The following is a 4,783-nucleotide window of genomic DNA, read 5'->3' as shown; positions in this document are numbered from 1 at the left end:
CCACATCATACAGACAGTTTTACACTGCTGGCCCATGCATGAAAAAATGTTATGACATCATTCCTACTCTTCATTAAATCATACTGTGAATTTGTAGATTTAACTGCAAAAACAGAAATAAAAACTGGGTTTATCTTATCCAGTGCGTGGGAGACCGTCAAAGATGCTTCTCATAGAAAGATGCGGTGAAGTGGCTGTGTGCTGTTAACCTGGTGGTTAACCTCCCCACCTCGTTAACCACATGTGCATTTGCCAAAGCAACCAGTCCTCAGTCCAAAGTCTTCTGTCTTGCAAAACATTTGGAAAACCGTGAGTCACGGTGATGAAGATGTTGCACCTGGAAACTTACTTTGCTTTGGACTGACTGGTTGGTTTGTCAAACGTAAGGCTGGTTCTATTTGCCACCTACAATAAAAAGCAGCTCGCAGCTTCTCCCTGAGCTTTTCTATGGTTCCTACGCAGTTACAGTCAATGAGTCCCAAAAGCTAATTTTACCAGATGTTAGTGACACCAACAGCTCATCTTCTGAGGAGGAATGAGCTGTTTAAATTTACCCCAATAAACTGGCTACTAAGTATTTCAACCTTTTTCCACCAAAGAATCCAAATGACCCTTCAAGAAACCAGGAACTTCTATTGTCTGTGCATGATTTTAGGGCCGTGAGCATTGAGTGAAATTCAGTTCACGTGAGGCTCTAAGATCCAGACAGACATTTACAACTAAGACAAAAAATTGTCAAGGCGTGACACATTCAGGAAGTCTGTAATTTTGCTAATTTGAACCACTCACTCATCCGGTGTTTTCCATACTTGATTTATTTGTAAAAGCCCACCGCAATATAAATATATCATCAATATTTTCTAACTATTTCTCCTTCTATTACCCTCGCTCTCGCTTACACATTACTCACAGTAGAGGCTGGCTGAGAAAATAGTGCCCTTTAAAATGGATCAAACAGCAACAAACATCAGGTGTCAAACAGGTTTGGAAAACTCATTTGGAAGAGCGGAAAAAGATATGGACACAAATTGCAAGTGTTAAAACCGCCGGGTCCCTGCCAGCGCTCGACTTTGGTAATGTTTACGTCTACCTTGTAGGGAATCCCTCACCTCACACAGCTCAGGCTTGTCTCCTCGTCGATTAGTGCATCCGAAAGCACAACAACCATCCAGAATTTTAACGCTACGCAAAAGTAACGAACTCAAAGTAACAGCGTGTCACTTGCTTCCTGGCGGGCAGCAGAAATTAACGTCTTTTTTGGCCTCCAAGGGAGCGTTTTCCTTGGAATGTGACGTCACGTGAAAACTATGAATTGTAATAAACCTGTGTTTTCCTTTTTGATTCTCGCTGATCTTGCTTTTGACCAATCACTGATGTTCAGTCCTGTAAAACTGTGAATTTCAGCAGTTTACAAAGTTTAACTGAAAAGTACAACCTCAGCCACAGAGACTTTTTACTGAGGTAGGAACTGCGGCTGAGGAATTAATACCGGGATAAGGTTCCTCCAGTAAAAAGGTTCCTGGGTTCTTGAAATGGGGAAAAGTTCATCTGGTGGAAAAGGGGCTGAGGTGATGATCTGTTGAACCACCAACACACTTTAACCCTAAGGCAGCTAACAGATCGGTGCTGCATGAAAACCGCCAAAGCTGCATTCTCGTCACATCAGAAGTACAGATGACCTGATAATAAATGGTAAACATGCTCAAGCCTTCGCAAAGTCTACACAGCCCAGTTGTGGGTCATTTTGTTTAGCCTATTTAAATCAAGCAGACCCAGCTGCAGTTGCTAAAGACGTTTATTTTGCCCCACGGACGGTCAGGAACCGCAGATTGTCCATACAAATCTCCTCAAGTATGGCCAAAAAGAGATCATATGTGGTCTGGACATTCATGGTCTCCAGAAGACGATTTTTGGCTCCACTCCTGGAAGAGGTTGAGGCCGTGAATGTTTGAAACAAACTAGTTTGTGTGTTTATGGCTCTTCTGAACGGCTATGGAACGACCACATCATCGTTCAACGCACTGGGGGAAGCCATTTAGCGTCATTGTCAATGCTAAAAGTAGGCCATTTATAAATAACAGAAAAGTCCAAGTAAAGAAGTGGTTGGTGTGGATGAGTGAGTCAGAAACCAACCCAGGAGATCAGTCTTTGTTTCTTCTTTAGGAAACAAAATGTCAGCATTGATTATTTTTCAGTTATGTTACTTACGTTCCGAACTATGATGTTTTCCTAAACCTAACCAAGTGCCTTCACCTTTAACAATGTTCACCACTAGTTTTATTCTGAAGTCAGTCTGGACGTTGCATATGTGTTATTGCTAACCTAAACGTGGAGACCTACACGTGCAACAACAACGCCAAAGGGTGTTGACCAAGCGTTCATTTGTGACGAGTTGGGAATTAGAAGAGTTTGGCAAAACACCGGAAGACATATGAAAACATTTTTAAGATGTGGGTCTCTAGGTGGCGCTAACAGAACTTTCAATTTCAGTTAATTCACTGCAATATTTTCTTTAAGTGACACATTCTGGAAGCAAAGGAAAAGTCTGTAATCTTCGCAGGGGCGGGGTATAAAAACAGACACATTCTACCTGCATGAGCTTATTGCAACTGCAGCCGCCGGACTGGGCGCCTATGAGCCGTCTTGCTCCCGTGAGGATTTAATGTCATGTGACATGGTGACGTTTTGCAGCGCCGGCAAAAGTCGGACACAATTCCTAACCAGCACGCCTTGTTTTAAGTCCAGCCTGCATCACATTAGTTCAGCATGAAGTCAAACGCACCTTTTGTTGTAAATCTGACATGACGTGAACGCAGCTCTGCTGGTTTTAACACCATCTTCTCTTGGATCAACCAACTAAAAGGTTTCGCTCTTTTTCTTTTCTTTCTCTTTTTATTTTACAACAAAAAATCTGAGTTTAAAAAAAAAACAATAACTGAGGTTAAACAAAGACACATTAGCTAAAGGTTTGTTCAGTAGTTCTTTTGAAATTTGGACCAAAATACTTCCCAGTATCGTTCCAGTTTCAGTTCCGCTGAAGAAGCATGGAGTTAATTTGGCTGCAACAAGGTTTTGATCTGCTTGGAGGTAGCCTCATCGTTCAGATGTTTGGTCGTATACCTGCAGGGATGGAGGGGGCAGTTCAATAATAACTCAAAAATAATAATATAATATCAGGTCAGAAAAGTTCAGCCGTTTAAATAGACTACAGCACACTGCAGTTGATCATTTCTATCACAGTATTTGTGATGTGTTTGTGGAGGCTGTCAGACCTGAGAGCGTTGAGTAATCCCTCCACACTGCTGGGCGGCTGCTCCTTCAGCACTCGGATGCAGCCTTTCATCTGAAAATGTCCAAAAAACAAAACGTTGACTGATCCTGAAGCAGGAGGCTGCAGCAGGAAACAGGAACAAGACACCAGAGGTCTCCACAGGTCTAGACACGGAAACCTAACCAATGTGGTGCAGAAATAATTTACTCTTCTAATCATCATATAATCTAAACTACTGAGCTGTTAACAAAATGTAGGATTTATGAGCTGTGCTGTAAATTGTGTATTCGTAGGCGTGGAGGCATTTCCATCCATCTTTATGCTGATGATACACGACACGGTAAAGCCTGAAAACCTAAAGACAACAAACAGATGGCTGCTAACTTTCTTCAATTAAATACTAAAAGTGATGTAAATAAACCTTATTAGTGGCCCTGACAATCTGCATATCAAAAGAATATCCTCATGTGCTCCCTTTTCCAACAAAACTAATGCTGGCAGCACACTACAGGATAATTGGGCAGATTTTGTTTCGATTCAACAATCAACAAGAGATCGTATTACTCTTTTTACTGTCTTTGCACTGATTACCAGTTTATTACTTAAGACTACATCTGTGAGCTACTGCGTCCCTTTAAACCTGCACACAGTCTGAGGTCCTCACAGGACTGTAAGCTGTTCCCATGTTGAGGTGTAAAGCTAAAGGGGGCCGAGCTTCAATCCAGGAACAACCTGCTGGACGAACTCGCAAAATCAGCATCTTTTTTTTAAATGCTTCTGAAAACGCATTTTTATTGAAAATAAGTTTATTATCTTATTCAGTGTGGGTACATTTGTCTGCATGTGTGTACTTATATGTGTCTGCAGGTTGGTTTATGTGTGAAATTCATATGTACCACACTGTATGTAACATTCTGTCTTTGTAAGCTCTGGTTTCGATAAATGCTATGTACATTTTTTTTAATTATTATGATCATAACATTAAAACCAGAAATCAGAATCAGAAAACTTAGTCCTTGCACCGATAGTACAAGATTTGCTGTGCAACTCCTAAAACAAAAGGAAACTCTGCACATATATGCACATTTAAAAGCTACTGTACAGAATATTGCATCTAATGTTCTAAAGATTATTGCACAAGGTATCATTATGTATAAATAAATTAATAGAGTTAAAGGCACATAGTGTGACCTCTTCGACTGATAAACATGGAGTGGTCCAGTTCAGAGGGTTTATGATAAGTTACAGTGCCTTGCGAAAGTATTCAGCCCCCTTGAACTTTTCGACCTTTGCCACATTGCAGGCTTCAAACATAAAGATATAAAACTGTAATTTTTTGTGAAGAACCAACAACAAGTGGGACACAATTATGAAGTGGAATGAAATTTTGGGTATTTCAAACTTTTTTAACAAATAAAAAACTGAAAAATTGGGCGTGCAAAATTATTCAGCCCCTTTACTTTCAGTGCAGCAAACTCTCTCCAGACGTTCAGTGAGGATCTCTGAATGATC

The 4,783-nt window shown here is 40.7% G+C and overlaps 1 long non-coding RNA gene across 1 annotated transcript; it reads right to left on the bottom strand.

Moving 5' to 3' along the window:
- Positions 1–2,988: 2,988 nt before the first annotated feature.
- On the bottom strand, positions 2,989–3,686 carry LOC119902665. The gene is made up of 2 exons (XR_005444349.1): positions 3,273–3,686; positions 2,989–3,120 (listed from the first exon to the last, which is right to left on the bottom strand). It is a non-coding gene; the product is annotated as an uncharacterized LOC119902665 (long non-coding RNA).
- Between the last annotated feature and the right edge of the window lie 1,097 nt (positions 3,687–4,783).

This window comes from Micropterus salmoides, unplaced genomic scaffold (genome assembly GCF_014851395.1).
Source record: "Micropterus salmoides isolate LMB-PRFRI ecotype aquatic unplaced genomic scaffold, ASM1485139v1 Ms_hic_scaffold_14, whole genome shotgun sequence".
NCBI lineage: Eukaryota > Metazoa > Chordata > Actinopteri > Centrarchiformes > Centrarchidae > Micropterus > Micropterus salmoides.
Note: the sequence above shows the minus strand (reverse complement) of the source record. Positions and strands in the feature narration are given on the sequence as shown.